The sequence below is a fragment of the Chrysochloris asiatica genome, unplaced genomic scaffold, assembly GCF_000296735.1.
Source record: "Chrysochloris asiatica unplaced genomic scaffold, ChrAsi1.0 scaffold00179, whole genome shotgun sequence".
In the NCBI taxonomy this organism is placed as follows: Eukaryota; Metazoa; Chordata; class Mammalia; order Afrosoricida; family Chrysochloridae; genus Chrysochloris; species Chrysochloris asiatica.
Window position 1 is genome coordinate 534,016 of NW_006408697.1, and position 19,192 is coordinate 553,207.

The 19,192-nt window shown below is 37.3% G+C and overlaps 1 pseudogene; it reads right to left on the reverse strand.

The window, feature by feature from the left end:
* Positions 1–1,352: 1,352 nt before the first annotated feature.
* LOC102818446 lies at positions 1,353–1,953 on the reverse strand (annotated as a pseudogene).
* Between the last annotated feature and the right edge of the window lie 17,239 nt (positions 1,954–19,192).

Genomic DNA, 19,192 nt, shown 5'->3' on the forward strand with positions numbered 1-19,192 from the left:
CCAGAGCTCTGGTGCTGTTACATTAAAGCAGCTTCTCTGGGTTTTCAGCCCCTCCCCCACAGAGCCTGTCCTATCTGACTCTGCTCTGCTGCCTCCAAAACCTTAAGTCCTTCAGTATGTGACTCTTGATTCGCAATCTTTTTCTTTCTGAGTTTTGTATATGTCATCCCCTTGCCATTTTTTCTGCATGGTTTCTGCTGAGAAATCTGAGCTTAGTCTTCATATTGGTTCTTCTTTGTAGGTAACTTTTTTTTTACTGAACTGCTTTCAGAATTCTTTCCTTGGCTTTGATTTTGGAAAGTTTGATTATGATATGTCTTGGTGATTTTTTGGGGGGATATATGCTTTTCAGGGTTCGTTTACTTTCTTGTATGCTTATTTTCTTGTCTTTTATAATGTTAGGGAAGTTTTATTTGACAACTCCAACAATTTTCTCTGTGTTTTTCTCTTCTTCATTTGGAGTGCTGATCACCTGTAAGTTGTTCTCTTCTTGGTGTCCCACATAACTCTTAGGATTTCTTCATTATTTTTTCATTTGTCCCCTAGTATGTCCCCTAGTATTAAGAAATTTTTCTTCAAGCTCATTAATTAAGGCTTTCATTAATTTGCATCTACTCCTTTGCTTTATCAATATATTGTCTATTTCTAAGATCTTAGTATTAATCTGGATTTCTAATTGCAGGTTTTGTATTGTTTCAAATTTTTCATTTATTTTGTCTGTTCTTATAGTATTTTCTTGAATTCTTCTAAAGTTTTTATTTTGTTCTCCTTGCTTTCCTTAATCTTTCTACCAATCCTTTGAAAGTACTTAATCATCATTCTTTTGAATTATTTTTCAGTTATTTCTAATATATTTTTTTCATCAGAAACATCTCTGGCTCTGCATCTTGGTCATTTGTTTGAGCCATTCTCTCTCTCTCTCTCTCTCTCTCTCTCTCTCTCTCTCTCTCTTTAACAGATGTAAGCTATTTTTTTAATATTTGCCACCAAATATTGTTAAATACTTTATCTTGCCACATTTCACTTTCAAGTTCAAATGTCAGAAGCAAGCACCAATATTTACAATTCTTTTAAGGAATGATATATAATAACACATTAAAGTGTAAACTATTTTGCCTTATAATTCTTAAGAGAATGATAATAGCAAAAGTGATGCAAAATCTTCAGTGTGAGATTATTATTAAGCTACATTTTACAAAAATATAGTGTAAAATGGTATTAATCCCATTCAACCTCCTGCATTAGGTTCCTTCAGGAGGGACTCATCATTTATACAGTCAAACTTTAAAATTTACAGATAAAGACAGTTCAATATGGCCATTGAAAAGTAAATCTCTTAATATACACAACTTTCAGACCATAGCTTTGAAGGTCTAAAGTATCAAGTTGGTTTGATAAATTCATCGGTTGGCAATTATGAGCACATTTATTGCCTTGCCATCTTTACACTAGATTTTCAGAGTATCACTGAAACTTTTGGAGTACTTTACAAATCCTTTCTCTTGGTGTTCAAGTGCCCTGTGATTCTGGTATGATTTACTGTGTCAAGAAGTTCCTTTATTGTACTAGCTAAATCCTTGATTGTCTGTAAAAACCACACTTTGTCATTGATCTCATTTGGAATCATACTGAGGATTTGATTACTTGCTTTTGCCTTTTCATTTAGATCCTATAATTCTGGTTCTTGTAGTTCAATAATATACTCTTCTATATCATCAGCTTCCATATATAAAAAGTTTACTTCTACACTTTTTTTCTCTAAAAATTTCATAATTTTGTTCTGTGTGGGACCAGGGTTTTCTTTTTCAGCCTTAATGAAAGCTGCTTTCAATGTCCGAGCTGCAGATAACTTTACTCATTCTAGATTATTAAACACAGGATGCATGACTGCATAGAGAGACATAGAAACCATGGAAGTGGTCTCAGCTTCATCGTCATCTCTTCCATTGTCATCCTCATTCAAAACCCAACTACAGGAGATGCAGCAGTACTGCAATGCAGCAGAATCTTCATTCGCTGCAGTATTTCTTCCCTTTTTTGTGATAAAAGAACAAGGCACAGAACATATACTAACCTCCAGAAAATACAACATGTCTTCTTTTCTAGTGGTTGTGTTGTTAGGTACCATCAAGTTGATTCTGACTCATAGTGACCTGGCAACTGGGGCACTGACTCCACTTGCACATTTGGAGTCTTCTTCAACTCCCAGATCTGAGCCACATTCTCTCTTGTTTATTCATGTGAGCTAAAATTTTCTGTTGTCACTAGGGCATTGTGAAGTTGCTGTATTTGTAAAAAAACAAATACTGCAGCTATTGAACCCAAGGGGAGTGATCTATGGGGTGTTTCTACAGTTCGAGGAGCTCATGTGGAAGGGATGTTACAGCAGAGTTCCTGGATCCAGATGGAGTTCCTATTGGCCTTGACTTTATCTATGTTCAGAGCACTCGCCACAGAAATAGTTCATGGGGACCTTGATGGAGCTTGTTTCAGTGTCTGCTAGGACCACAAGGAAGCTAGGGACAGGGTAACTGGTTAAATGCTGGTCTGGTAGCTTTGTGGGTTTTGTAGGTCTGGGGCTGAGTCCACCTGAATCCAGACACTGAAACGGCACACCAAAGGGACACTGCTGGCCCCCACTATATTAGCATGGCAGATAATCACAAGGCTCTGAGCTTCTAGAGAGCAGCATCTGCACTGGGGGTAGATGAGGGTAAATGCTGGTCACACTACTGATCAACAGGGGTGCATGGGTAAAAAGAAGAAATTGCACCTTTTCCATCACCCACATGAATGCCAGGCCTATTCTGCTGTCAAATCTGCTCACAAGATGGACATTCATTACTCTCCCTTTCTCACCGTCCCTGCTTGACTTCTCCCAGCAAGTGCTCCATCCACTTCTCTAACCTTTCTTATGAAGTTCAGGGTGCCAGAATTTTCGTCTTTGTCTCTTTTATTTTTGTCTCTTATGTTTGTTGTAGAGGGTCCATGTAGTGCACCTGCCTCCTCTGAAGTCCTAATTAGGGTGTTATTCAGTGTCTATGAATTTGATGATATTTCCTTGATCTTCCTATTATTGATTTCTCATTTTATAATATTTTGGTCTGTAAGGCGTCTTTGTAGTATTTCGGTGTTTTCAAACTTATTGAGGCTTGCATTGTGGCCTAACATATCTATTCTGGAGAATGTTCTATGTGCACTGGAAAAGAATGTGTATTGTCCTGTTGCTGAGTTGAATGCTCTGTACACATCTATGAGGTCCAGTTGTGTTGTTTAGTTCCTCTGTGTCTTTATTGAGTTTCTTTCTAGTTGTTCTGTCTAGTTGTTCTTTCTGTTGTGGTCTCTTAATATCTCCTACTATTATTGTATAATTGTCTATTTCTTTCTTCAATTCTGTTAGAGTTTGACATGTATTTTGAGGATCTTTCATTGGGAGCACAGATATTTATAATGTTATGTTCTCTGGTTCAGTTGACTTTAATCATGAAATAATGTTTTTCATTGTCTCTTATTCTGGTTTTTGCCTTAAAATCTATTTTATCAGAAATTAATATTGACATCCCAGCTCATTTTTAATTGCCATTGGTTTGATATATATTTTTTTATCCTTTGACTTTTAATCAATTTTATGGTGTGTTTCTTGCTGTCGGCATAAGGAAGAATCCTGTTTTCTTATCCATTATGCTATTCTTTATCTCTTGACTGGTGCATTTGGTCCATTGATGTGCAGTGTAATTATTGATAGGAATAAGTTTATTTTAGTCATTTTACTGTGTGTGAGTATATGTGTTTTGTGCATGATGCTTCTTTGTTTCACATAGTTTTCTGCACTGATTTTATTTTGTTTGTGTTTTTGTGTCAATTTCTTCATTGCTATTGTTTTAATGTTCAGCAAATCTTTGTAATTTTCCTTTTTCTTGATTTGATATTAAGGTGCAATGATTTTCTTTGAGGTTACCCTGTAATTTATTACTGTCTACCCCATTTTTAAAACAGCCTGTTTTATCTTGAAATCTACCTGAGTTCTTTGCCATTTGGAAGTTTTGTAATTACACTTCCCCCCTTTTTCTTTTGTAGTTGTCTTCATTATAAATTGCTATCTCTGGTTACCTGTTTTTAATCTTGTGGTTTTGTTCTACTTTGAAAACTTCTAAATCTGCCAGTTTCAGGCTGATGTCTGCTGTTTTTGGTTCTCAGTTCAAAGGATTCTCTTCAGTATTTTTTGTAAATTTGGTCTGGTAGTTACAAATACATCTACTTTCTGTTTGTGTGAACATATTCTAATTTTGCCATCATATTTATAAACGGTTTTGCGGGGCATTGGATTCTTGGTTCACAATTTTTTTCTTTTAGAATATTGTATATGTCTTTCCATAGCCTCTTGACTGCATTGTTTCTGCTGACAAATCAGAGCTTAGTCTTACTAGGTTTCCTTTATAGGTAACGTTTCATTTTTCCCAAGCTTCTCTCAGGATTTTGTTGTTGTTGTTGTCTTTGATTTTGGAAAGTCGGGTTATGAAATGTCTTAGTGATTTTATTTTGGGTCTATTTTATTTGGGGCTTTCTCAGCTTCTTGAATTTTGTCTTCTCAACTCTTATGATGTTAGAGAACTGTCCTTCCAACAGCTCTTTGAATATCTTGCCTATGCTTTCAATTGTCTCTTCCTGGCCTGGAACGTCTATCACTCATAAGTTATTCCTCTTCATGTTGTCCCAAATGAATCTTAAACTTCCTTCAAATTTTTTCGTTCTTTTTCCTGATTACTCTTTTAGCTTACTAGTCTTGATAGATGTATCTTCAAGCTCACTAATTTGTTATCCCATTGATTCAAATCTATTTTATTGCCCATTTGTAAAATCTTAGTAGTAATCTTCTGGATTTCTATATGCAGGTTTTTCATCGTCTCCAATCCTTTATCAATTTTGTTTGCTCTTGTAGTATTTTCCTGAATTCTGCAAATCATTTGTAGGTACATATATATCATTCTCTTGAATTCTTTTTGAGGTAGTTCCAATACCTTTTTTCCTCAAAAACCTTTTATAGATCTCTCTTTGACATTTGTTTGAACCTACTTACAGCCTTGGAAACTCTGTACAGGGTCGCTATGAGTCTGAACCAACTCCACGGCACATAACAACAACCACAATCCACCCAGTAGCTACACAGGAAGAAGACCTGGAAATCTGTTTCCAAAAGATAACAGCCTAGAAAACCCTTTGTGACAGTTCTACTCTGTCACATTGGGTCACTATGAATTGGAATAGATTCAATCATACCTAAACAGTAACCATCACCAGCAGGGAATCCCTGCAAACAGGTTCCATGTTATGGTGCTTTTGTCTAAATGAAGAACATACAGGACATGCAGTTGTTAGTTCATAGCCTCACGTCCTCCTGATCAATCCTCTTCCTTCTCCAAGTGGTCTGATGAAAACAAAAGCAATAAATAGAATACCTGAAGACAAGCAGAATATTTCCTACCTGACAGCACAAGCAAATGACAATAAAAATACCCTACCACTCATGAATGCCCAGGTTGTTTCATCTACAATCAACCCTGAGGGGACATTGTACCCCTTTGCAGCACTCAGATTGTTTTGCCAGGAATCCTTGTGCACTGGAAACTCTATCATTAATCACTTTTACCCAATTCATTTTTCTCATAGTTGTTGTTGTTAAGTGTCGTTGAGTAGGTTCCAACTCATCAGAAACTTAGAATTTAAATATTTGAAGGAGCAGAAAGCCTTCTATTTCTCCCATGGAGCAACTGGCAATTCAAACCTCAGACCTTGTGGTGCACAGTCCAGTGTTTACCATATAAAGTCACCTTGTTTCCTTTCTGATAGTAACATATATAAATAAAACAAAATCCTTCCCTGAAGGCAGAACAAATGACTGCCCATTAAAATGACACTGTTTGATGTAAACAATAATGGGCAGAGTATTTATAATTCTGCATGAAATAATGATATTACACAACAGCTGGAATGTTAATAATATCATTACTGGGTTGTATTTAAAAATGCTTAATGTTAAATGTAGCAGTCCTAGTGTAGCGTTGCAGAATAATGCACTAGTCTGCAAGGTCAGTTTGAACTGCAACACCAGTGTTTCAAACTCACCAGCTACTCCTCAGAAACTCTATACAGGGTTGCTATGAATTGTAACAGACTCAACAGGACTTAAAAACAATGTTAAATGTGGCCCAGACTCTTTAGAATCAATTTAAATTAGCAGGAAAAAAATGTTTAAGTTAGAAATTACTGATTTGCACATATTGTGGGTAACATCTATTGATAACTGATTTATAAATGTTCTGGGGATTGGGCTCTGGCTAAATATGAGGGGGGAAAGGAAAAAATATGGTAGTAGTACTGGCAGACATGGGTGCCAGTTTTGGAGAGAAGATAGAAAGTTTGGTTTGTTGAGTAAACTAGGTGTTAATTGTTCTTAAGAAAACTGATGAGAGTTGACCAGAATTTCAGTTTCAGTGACTCTTCCAGCACCTCTGTCTCAGTTGCACAGGCTTCTCTCCACTCCAGCCTTCTCTCCTGTGCAACGCACATCCAGCTTCTATTTCAACATGATTAATTACTAGGTAGGTTGTGCTACCACACTACTTCCACAAGAAGTAGTTTTGGATGTACTGTTGATGTTGAGCATTGCAAGAAGTGTTCAATCAGCATCTGATAAATTGAATTCTATGAAGAAGAACGCGGCATCAGGATTGGAGGATGACTCATTAACAATCTGTGATATGCAGATAATACAACCTTGCTTGTTGAGGGTGAAGAGGATTTAAAATAGTTACTGTAAAGAACAAAGACTACAGCCTTCAGTACCAATTGTATCTCAATGTAAATAAAATGAAAATCATCACAACTGGACCAATAAATAGCATCGTACAGATGCTATTTATAATAGAGAAAAGATTGAAGTTGTCAAAGACATTAAATTGCTTGGATCTCCAATCAAGGTTCATGAAAACAGTAGTCAAGAAATCAAACGATGTATTGCAAATCACCTGCAAATCTTTAAAGTGGAGGACTTTTTAAACAGCAAAGATGTCAATTTGAGAACTGAGGTGTGTTTGATTCAAAACACGGTATTTTCAATTGTCTCATATGTTTGTGAAAGTTGGGCAATGAATAAGGAAGACTGTGGAAGAATTACTGCATTTGAATTATTGTGCTAGACAACATTTTTAAAATATCATGGACTACCAGAAGAATAATATTGAAAATATCATGGACTAGCATAAAACAAACAAATCTGCCTTGGAAAAAGTACAGCCAGACTGCTCCTTACAAGTGTCTAAGTGTCTCTCATACTTTGGACATGTGATCAGGAAGAACCAGCTCCTGGAGAAGGACATCATGCTTGGCAAGGTGGATGGTCAGTGAAAAAGAAGACCTTCTTTTTTTTTGCATTAACACAGTGGGAGCAACAATGGCTCAAACATAACAGTTGTGACAATGACAAAGGACCGGGAAGTGTTGTGCATAGAGTTGCAATGAGTCCAATTGATTCAATAGTACCTAACAATAACAAGAAAGTCGTTCAACACCAGATAGGTTAGAGATCTTGGGAGAGAAAATGTTGTTAATGTTGTTGTTCTTGTTATTCGTGATTTTAGGGGACCTTAAATCTGTTCTAATTCACAGTGTCCCTATGTACAACAGAAAGAAAGAAACACTGCTAGGTCCTATGTCATCCTCACAGTCTTTATTAAGCTTGAGTCCACTGTTATAGCCAACGTGTCAATCCATCCCAATGACGGTCATCCTCTTTTTGCTGACCCACTACTTTAAGAAATACGATGTCTTTCTCCAGGGACTGGTCATTCCTGATAACACATCCAAAGTAAATGAGTCAAAGTCTCTCTAGCCTCTTTTCTAAGGAGCATTCTGGATGTACTTCTTGGGCAGGTTTGTTCATTCTTCCGGCAATCCCTGCTATATGCAATAATCTTCACCAACACTGTAACTGAAATGCATCGAATCTTCTTCAGTCTACCTTATTCATTGTCCAGATTTCACACACATGTGAGTCTACTTCAAAGGCCATCTAACAGGCCCTTAGTCTTTTCAAACACTCAGAATAATGTCTTCCAATTTCACTAATTGTATGAGGTGTTTTGCAGATTCTTTTTTTTTTAACATTGCATAGAATTTCACTGTGTGTATGTTCAAACGTTTGTTTATTTTCCCACTGTTTTTTGTAAACCTTTCAGTATACCTTGGACTTCTTTTTTCCAATTCCATCAGTTCTTGATCATATGTTACTTCCTAAAATAGTTGAATGTTGACTAGTTTTGGAGGTGGTACCATGACTCTCTATCCCTCCTTTTGATGCTTTCTGCAGTGCTCAGCATTCTATCCATATTTTTGTTAAGTGTCTTTGAGTCGATTCCAACTCACAGTGACCCTGTATAGTGTTGATGAGGAGCAGCTGGTGGGCTTGAACTGCTGACCTTGAGGTTCAACCAACCTTGAGGTCCAGTGCTTTATCCTATAGCACATTCCAGAACTCCATTTCACCCATGTCATTGTTGTTGTTTAAGTGCTGTTGAGTCCATTACCACCCAGAGCAACCGTGTATAGTAATTCTGAGGAATAGCTGGTGAGTTTGAACCACTGACTTAGCAGTTCAGCCCAATCTTGTGGTCAAGTGTTTATTCTACAGTGCCACAACAATTGCAACTCCGACGCTTGAATTTTTTCTTCAATTCTTTCAGCCTGAGAAATGCTAAACATGTTCTTCCCTTTTTTGTTTTCTAACTCCAAGTCTTTACAATACATTCCTTTCCTTTCTGGAGCTGCCATCTGAGATCTTTAGATCAACTCCTTTACATCATTTCTTCCATTTGCTTTAGTTACTTTACCTTCAAGAGCAAGTTTCAGAGTTTCTCCTGACATTCCTTTTGGATTTTTCTTTTTTAACTCTTGTATGATGTTCTTGATATCATCCCCCAATTCATCTGTTCCTTGGTCATAAGCATTCAATGCATCAATCATTTCTTAAGAGTCTTTAAATTCAGATGGGATAGACTCAAGGTGGAGTCCTGGTGTGGCACTGTGGGCTACTGTGCTGAACTGCAAAGTCATTTGAACCACAAGATCGGCTGTTCAAACCCATCAGCCGCTCCTCAGAAACTGTATACGTAGGATCACTATGGGTCAGAACCAATTCAATGGCACTTAACAACAACAACATACTCAATGTATTAGTTTGGCTCTTGTGGATTTGTTTTCATTTTCTTCAGCTTCAACTTGAACTGTGGAATAGATCATCAATTGCTCATATGCAAGTTCAAGTTGAAACTAAAGAAGTCCATGAAAGTCAAAGGGAGAGAAAATATTCCTCAGTATTTCAAATTCCTATTACTTACATTTCTCATCTTCTAACTGAAAGCTTGGAGGTTCGAATCCATCCAGAGGCTTCTTGGATGAAAAGCCTGATTATATACTTCCAAAAGGACACAACCATGGCAATCTATGGAATGCAGTTCTACTCTAACAACCAAAAAGTTACCATAAGTCATAGTCAGGTGGCAACTGCTTTGGCTTTAGGGAAGGCTGTTTATAAGTAGAATTAGCAAAGAGTGGACGGGGACCCTGTCAATGGACTCTGGCAAAAGGACACAACTCAGAGCTGAACCACTCTCTCCAGAGAATAGAGGCTTCCACAGAGGACACGGAGAATCAGTGCCACTGGGCACTCTCAAACAGTTGCCGAGCTCATTGCTATTGAATAAATAGTTGCCATCTTAGCACAAATACAAGAAAGGTGATAGCATGCAATAACATTACTTGGATAGGTGGAGCATTTTAAGAACTCAGGCCTGGGAAATTCCCACACTCTTCATTTTAGGCAACCAAGGAAAAGGGGTGGGTCATTTCAGTCCTACACACTGCAACTTCCAAATGTGTCTTTCTCAATTATCAACCACTTGCGCTCTGCAAAGTCCCTGTGGATCATTAGTATCTATTGTTACTTTGCTTACATGGATCCATATGTTACTTGATTCCCATATACAGATTAGCATAATCGCCCTGTGTTTATCCAGGCAGGGAAGCATTATGGCACATCACATCAATAATGTAGCCTAAAACTTTTTCCTGGGTTGTTAATGTCAAATCATAGTTTAATGGCTTCAACAGAGCTGTTAACTTGTTGTATTGTGTCAAATAGCAGTGTGTTAAAGATTCCCTGAATAGATAGTGCCATGACAAGAATATGTTAGCAGCTGCTTGCCTCGCCAGTCTTCTAAAGCTAATGTTATAAGATGTGGCATATAAAACTGGAGAGAAATGTAGATTGGGTCTGTCCTGAGATATACTAAAATTATAGTAAGGGTAGTGTTCAGACAAAATTACCTTCTCAGACCCCTTGATTTTGCATTGAGTGACCATATTGTGCAACCTTCCCAGATCTAAATCTGTAATAAATTTCAAGAAATCAAGAATGGAGATTAGTGTGTCAAAGTGTACACACATCTGAATTTCCTAACTCACAGATTGCATATGAACTATGAATTCCATTGGTAGTTCTAGGGGTTCATGAGGCAAAGATCAAGATTTGGTCCCACATGGGGCCCTTAGTTTTACTTAAGTCCATGCCTTAGAGTCCTGGTGTAGCACTGTGTGTTAATGTGCCCAACAGCAAAGCCATTTGAACTGCAAGATCAGCAGTTCAAGCTCACTTGCTGCTCCTTGGAAACCCTATACAGGGTCACTATGGGTCAGAATCGACTCGATGGCACTTAACAACAACAATGAGTAAAGATATAAAAACTCAAGACTGGGCAACTATTTCACCGGAGTTCACTATGAGACTAGCTAGGAAAGACACAATATTTTATAGTAATTAGCAAGGCTGGAGATGTGGTAAGTCCCATATTTACAAAACCCACAACAACAGATTAGATTCAGAACCAAGATTAGGATTTAGTTCTTCTTTTCAATGTTCCTTGCTGCATCTCTGTAAAGGCAGATTAGTACCACCATCTAGACAATTTGGACCTCTTTTACATTTCTCATGGTATGCTGGGAGATGCTAAGTGCTTGGAATATTTGTTGAGGTACAGTGATATATGAATACCTATAGTTTTAAAGTTTTCTTGTATCTTATTGTAAAACATAGGGGGAAAGTAATGCACTTTATACAAACACACATAGACCCTCAATCCATGTGTCAATTTGAATAGAATCTTATGCTACTGGTGTTTCAAATACTAGAAGGGTCACCCATGGTAAAAATGGCAGTAGAATTTCCAGACAGAAACACAATAGCAAGAAAGGTCTGGTGATCTATCACCAAAAATGAATCAATGAAAATCTGTGATCATAGTCGAATATTGCCTGATACAGAGGTATGATCATGAAGCTGGCACAGGATCAGGCAGTGTTTCATTGTTGCACGTGGGGTTACAATGAGTTAGAGCCAACTCGATGGCAACTGACAACAAAACATATATGTGTGTATGTATACACACATCTATATACACATATATACAATTAGATATTTAAGTATTTAAATACTTTTCTATATATACATGTTTATTTTGGCACAAAACAGAATCACATTATATATGCTATCTTTTTTCCTTCTAGTAATATACAAAGATCAGCTGATTTAAGAAATATAACTTGTAAATAAACCTAATAATATGTAGGACTTCTGGTGTGGTGCTGTGATCAGCACTGGATTGTGGACCATAAGGTCGGCAGTTCAAATCTACCAGCTGCTTCTCAGAAACCCTATACAGGGTCACTATGAGTTGGAATTGCAGCCAGAGTGCTCCTTGAAGGCCAGGATGACCAAATTTCATCTCTTATGCTTTGGATATATTATCAGGAGGGACCAGCCGCTGGAGAAGGATATCATATTTGATAAGGTGGAGGGTCAGAGAAAAAGAGGAAGACCCCCAATGAGATGGATTAGCAAGGTGGCAGCATCAATGGGCTCAAGCATAGCAACAATTGTGAGGTTGGCCCAGGACTGGACAGTGTTTCATTCTGTTGTGCATAGGGTCACTATGAGTCGGTACTGACTCCATGGTACCTAACGACCACATGAGTCGGGACCGACTCGGTGACACTTAACAACAACAACTAATACATTGCATGACCTCTTATGAAACAGGTGTCTTCAATGGAGACTTCTCTTGACTTTTGGAAAACTGAAATCTGCAGGACAGCTAAAGGTTTGAAACATTGATGTGAGTAACTTTCCTATATTAACTTTCTCGCTTGTCCGCAATCTAAACCCCTCACTTTTGAATAATGGAAAGCTATGAAGCTCCTTCACTGACAATTTATGGTGAATTTCACCTTTTGACCTACATTTCACCTGTTTAACACAAGGACTTTCTATTGGTATTGCTTCTGAAAAGAATCATTAAGGTACATCTAGAGCAGGGTTTTAAAATGCATACCACAATCCTAAGGTATTATAAAATCACTTTCATTTTTTAAATAAGGCTATTACAAGACACAAGTTGTTGGGTGACCCAACAGTAAAGCTCTCGGCTACCCGAAAGGTTCATGATGTGAATCCATCCACAGGTGTGTCGGAAGAAAGGGCTGACAATCTACTTCTGAAGGGTCACAGTCATTGGAAACCCTATGCAGGGCAGTTCTATTCTGACACACATGGGACCACCCAGAATTAGAACTGACTCACTTCTGCTTTTTGGTCTTTTAGAAGATAAAGAGATTTTTTTAAATTAAGTGTATTACATGAAGTACATGCAGATTTTGGATTTTGAAACTTTATTTTAGTTATGCTTATCGGTTTTTGCTTGGGTCACAATGCAAAGTAGACTCAAATTTGAAAAAGTAAAAGCTACTGTTCATGAGAGAGGACCCTTTAGATCAGCAGGATTTCCATGTTTCCCTAGAATCTCTCTGTATACCAAAGGGGAAAGAAAAGGAAAAAAAACTTGAATGTATAAATCCATTAAACCTAGAATTCCTGTACCAGCTCCAGATTCCAAGTGGCTGACCTCCACATTTGTTCAAAGAATCAAACCACTCACAGATTCTTTACTGCCTGCTGCTGGCTTCTTACAGGAAAATGAAATGTGTGCAGTCTGACTGGCTTTAATCATAAAACTAGGCATGCTTCTGGAATAATGAATCCTCTGATTAAAGACTGCAAAGTTCAAACACTCATTTTGGCTTCAGGAAATAAAATGGTTTGGAATTAAAGGCACAGGAATTGAAGCAAGTGAAATATGAAATGGCTTAAACTGCTGCTGTAGTACAGCTTTTTACCTTCTAAGAAATCTCAAAAAGAGGAAATTATCAAAAGAGACGATTTGTATTGGAACCATTACATGATCCCTGCACAGCATCCACAATTTTGTTGTTGTTGTTAAGTGCGATTGAGTCGGGGGCCGACTCATAGCGACCCTGTACAGAGTTTCCAAGGAGCAGCTGGTGAGTTGGAACTGCCCACCTTAATGGTCCAAACCGACTTTGCAGTTTACCACATCAACCGGCAGAGTCAGCGCCACACCGGAAGTCCATCCACAATTTTAGGGTACAATAAAAAGTTTTAACTTCACAACTTTTAAGAATTAACAACCTTAATAAGCAAGAGGCAAGGATTCTTATAGCAGACTATATTGTTTTGTTGTTGTTAAGTGCCGTCGAGTTGGTTCTGACCCATAGCAACACTGTATAGGGTTTCCAAGGAGCAGCTGGTGAGTTTGAACTGCCGACCTTGCAGTTCAAACGGCTTTGCAGTCTAATTGCACTAACTTATTAAATATAAGCCATGGCTCCAAATATGGTCAACAGTTGGTGAGGTTTGAATTGATACACCTACAAGTTCACTTTGAGAATTTAAAAGATTTGAGAGTTCTAAGTCTATGCCCTTTAAAATAGTCTATTTCTTAGAAATATCATGATTATGTATCTGTTCAACTTAAGACCTGTAGTCTTCACAAAGCCTTCCCTGACTTTACTTCTCCTTTTAATAGTAATAAGCCACATACAGAATCACAAATAAATACTTAAGTATGAATTACAATGAACTATATATTATTTTTTTCTGTTGTTTTAAGTGCTGTGGGGTCAATTCCAACTCATAGCAACTCTAGCTAAGGTTTCCAAGGAGTGACTGGTAGGTTTGAACCATGGATCTTGTTTAACCTGTAATGCTCATCCAACAGAGCCACACCAGGAGTCTGTGTACTATTTAATATGTGATCATTCATTTTAACCTGGGTCCTTACAAGTACAGTGTTTTGCAAATCGTATTCCCTAGACTACAGAGCATGATGCTGAGCAAAACTTACTAATTAACAAATATAAAATAAAGAGTAAAGCAGAAAATCAAGGTTTGTTGAGTGATAACTCTGAACATGCTAGGCCCTTGTCATGCATTGTATCAGTTGATGTGATATAATAATTCACAGTGTTCCTTTGGTCTCCAAACCTAGAGGTAATCTATCACCTTAAAGATGTCAGATACAGCCCTAGAAGACAATTATAGTGCTCCTTCCTACTGAGCACCTCCAAATCCTACTCAGCACAGTGTTTAAAGGGCTGCAACCACGTGGCCACAGGTTGTTCAAGAGCAGAAAACAGATAGCGCTTCCTGCAATTCAGCATAGAGCCTCTGAGAACCCTTTCAACTCTAATTTTCTATGCATCTTGCCCATACCCTTCAAGAACATTAATATTTAAATTCACATTTAAAATAATTATTCAAATTTATCATTATAAAACATAAAATTAATTTTAAAAATACAAAGTCCTAGATGTAGATTGAAATTTCTTCAAGCTGTCTCCCTAGTCAAAGCTGCCATCAGGATTGTCTATGATTCCAGCCTCCACTCTTGGTTTACGTTTTCCTACCCTCTCTGACTCTTCAATGACAGGCTTCGAAAAGCTCATGAGCAAATGGAATCAAAAGACAATAGACTTTTTCTAGGAACTTTTTGAGCCTTCTCATATTTCACTGCCTCGTTCATGGCGTTATTTTAGATCGGCCATGTGCAATATTTGTTGAGCACCTGACATGTGGCTACTGGTGGTGATGGTATGCCTTGGAGTCAGTTTCAACTCATAGCAATCCTGTATAAGGTTTTCAAGGCTCTGAGTCTTTACAAGAGCAGAAAACGTCATCTTTCTCCCTCCGAATGGCTAATAGTTTCAAACTGCTGACCTTGAAGTTAGCAGCCTGGCTCATAACCACTACACTACCAGAGCTCCTTGAAATGTGGCCAGTACCAAATAAAATGTGCTAGAAATGTAAAACACATTCTGGATTTTATCACTATGAGTTAGAACTGCATCAATGGTACTTAATAACAGAATGAAAAAGAGAATGTAAAATACCTTATTAAGAATTTTCTATGTTAATTGGATGTTGAAAAGATAATCATTCAAATACATTGTTATTGTTGTTGTTGTTAAGTTACAGCTCAGAGTGAACCTGTTTACAAGTTTACAAGTGGTGGACTTGAATCACTGACCTTGCTGCTAGCCGTCCAGAGTTTATCTTACAGTACTACACCAGGACCCCTTAAGATAAATGAAATATATTACCACCACTTTTTCCACCTGTTTCTTTTACTATTTTGTAATGTGAGTACTAGATATTTCAGTATATGTTCTTGTTACTAGGTGATATATATGTTAGTTCTGACTTATAGCAAGCTTACACACAGCAGAAGGAAAACTGACCAGTTCTAGATCATCCTCACAATTGTTATGTTTGAGCACATTGTTGCGGCCATTGTATCCGTCAATTTACACTGATGTTCAACTTTACCAAGAGTGATCTTCTACTCCAGACACAGTTCTTCCTGACAACACATCCAAAATACAAGAAACAAAGACTCGCCATCTTCCTTTCTAAGAAACATTCTGTCTGTACTTCTTCCAAGACACATTTGTTTGTTCTTCTTGCAGTCCATGGCAGTTCAATTTCTTACCAGCACCATAATTTAAATGCATGTGTAGTGGTTATGAATTGGGCTGCGAACTGCAAGGTCAGCAGTTCGAAACTACCAGCTGCTCCGCGGGAGAAAAATGAGGCTCTCTGCTCCCGTAAAGATTTACAGTCTCGGAAACCCTGTTCAGGGTCGCAACTGACTCAATGGCACTTAACAACAACAACAACAACAACATTCTTCTAGAGTCTTCCTTACTGTGTCCAACATTTGTATGCACATAAGACAAATGAAAATACCATGGCATAGGTTAGACACATTTTAATTCTCAAAGTGACATGTTTGTTCTTCAACACACTAAAAAAGTATTTTGCAGCAGATTTGTTTAATGCAATATGTCATTTGATTTCTTTACTGCTGCTTGCATAAGCATTGATTGTGGAGCCAAGTAAACTTAAAGTCTTTGACAAATTTAACCTTTTCTCTGTTCACTGTGATGCTATTTATGGGTATGAGATTTTTGTGAGATTTTTGTTTTCTTTACATTGAGGTACAATCAATACAGAAGTCTTCGATCTGCATCAAGTATCTCAAGTCCTCTTCACTTCCAGTACGTAAGGTTGTGTAATATGTATATCTTACATTGTTAATGACTTTTCCTCTCATTCATATGCTGAGCTCTTCTTCATATAATCCAGCTTCTTGGATTATTTGCTCCACATGCAGAGTGAATAAGTATGGTGAAAGGAAACAACCCTGGCACACACCTTTCCTGATTTGAAAACATTCAATCTCCCCTTGCTCTGCTCAAATGACAGTCTATGTATAGGTTTTTCATGAGCACAATGAAGTGTTTTGGAATTCCTATTCTTTGCAGTGTGGCTTATAGTTTGTTATGATCCACATAATCAAATGTCTTTGCATAGTCAATAAAGTGCTATTAGTAAACATCTTTAAGGTATTCCACAAAAATGGAAGAATACACCATGATCATGGATAGGAAGACTTAACATTATGAAAATGTCAACACTACCCAAAGTGATATATAGATCTAATGCAACCCCAATCAGGATTCCAGCATCATGCTTTAAAAAGATGGAAAATCTAATCACTAAATTTATATGGAAAGGAAAGAGACCCCAGATAAGCTAAGCATTGCTAAAAAAGAATGAGAAAATAAAAGGCTTCTTACTTTCTGATCTTAAAACCTACTACTACACAGCCATAGTGGTCAACATAGCCTGAGAGTGGTATGACAAAAGACACATAGAATTAAGACACAGAATTAAGAATCCAGAAGTAAATCCATCCACCTACAGTCAGCTGATCTTCGATAAAGTGCCAAACCATATTAAATGGGAAAGAGACAGTCACTTTGACAAATACTGGCAAAACTAGAAATCCGTTTGCAGAAGAGTGAAACAAGACACAAAGCTCATGCAAAAACAAACTCAGCATGGATTAAAGACCTAAATGTAAAAGCTAGAACCATAAAGATCATCTTGAAAAAATAGGGGCTCTGATACATGTCATAAATATACTATCAAACATAACTGAAACACATAAACAGCAGAAGACACCTAAAAATTAAATATTTATGTGCATCAAAAGAATTCACTGAAATAATAAAAAGGGAACCCACAGACTCAGGAAAATAATTTTGTCAATGACATATAAGATAAAGGACTAATATTTAAAATTTATGGAAAACTTCAATACTTCAACAAAAAAAAAGACAAATAATATACCTTATAAATGGAAGACTCATGATCCTGTAATAGGTAGATGATGACTCAGCCTTGCTTTCTGGAAATGAAGAGAACTTGAATGTTTACTATTGAAGAACAAAGACTGCAGCCTTCAGTATAGATTGGACTTCAATGTAAATAAAATGAAAATCCTTACAACTGGACCAAAAATAATGTGATAAACAGAGAACAGATTGAAAATGTCCATTTTGCTTGGATCTACAATCAATGCTCATGGAAGCTGTAGTCAAGAAATCAAAAGATATACTGCATTAGTAAATCAGCTGCAAAAGACTTCTTGAAATGTTAATTAAAGAACAAAGTTGTCAGTTTGTTGACTAAAGTGCATCTGATCAAAGCAATGATATTTCCAATCGCTTCATATGAATGTGAAAGTTGACTAAGGAAGAATGCATCAGAAGCAATGCTTTTGAATTGTGGTGTTAGCAAGGAACATTTTCAGTGCCATAGGATGCTAGAACAAACAAATCTGTCTTGGAAGAAATATAGTCAGAATGCTCCTTAGAAGCATCTCTGATACTTTGTACACATTTTCAGTCCTAGGAAAAGGACATCATGCTTGGTAAAGTTAAGAGTCAACAAAAAAGAGGAAGGCCCCTGCATGAATACTTTCTTTCAGAAAATTCAGGACAAGCCTGGTCCTTATGAGTTGGAGATTAAAGATATTACAACTTGGTCAACTTTTCTGGCATGTTACACCACTCTATAGTCCTTCATATCAATCACCACTCCTCCCTCTTCTCAAGTCCCAGGGCTCTGCATCACAGTGCAATGTCTCACAAAGCTCTTCATGGTCAAAAGAAATGTTTCACACAATTGTGAAAGTTGTCAAGTCCCAAATCCATAGCTCAGAATTCAGTCTGAAGGAATCTTCTCACACTTGTAACCTCAGGAACTGAGGAACCCATGCCAGCAGGTCAGATGACAGGTTGTTGATGTACAAGGCTGGTCAGATGTAATTACCCATATGCAAAGTCCAGGAAAAGAGAATGAATTTGTCTAAAGTAGTCTTGTAATCTGGAGTTCACACCATGACCCCAAGAGAAATTAAGAATGGTGACTTGAGTTGTACCCTATAATAAATTGGGGATTTCCTTAATTCTTAGTTCCATTGTAATCTTTACTCCTTAGAAATTCATTTCAAAATGGGTGCATAATCACAGGTATGTTGGTATTGTTCTTAAGTGCCATCAAGTCTATGCCAACTCACAATGATCCTATTTAGGGTTTCCAAGGAGTGGTTGGTGGGCTTGAAACACCAACCTTGTGATTAGCAGTCTAGTGCTTGTCATAGAGGCTAGGACTTATAATTACATTAAAAAAAATGGAAACATTTGGCTAGAAGGCCAATAATAAACAACTAGTTTTCCTGCAGGCCACCTTGTGGCTCTTACAGCCATTTTCACTACCCTACTTGAAGGATTAACGTCACCCTCTCAATCATTTATGAGTCCAAATCAGAATTAAAAGTTAGTCCTCCACTATGGTAGAGTTGTAAGGGAGATGTTACTT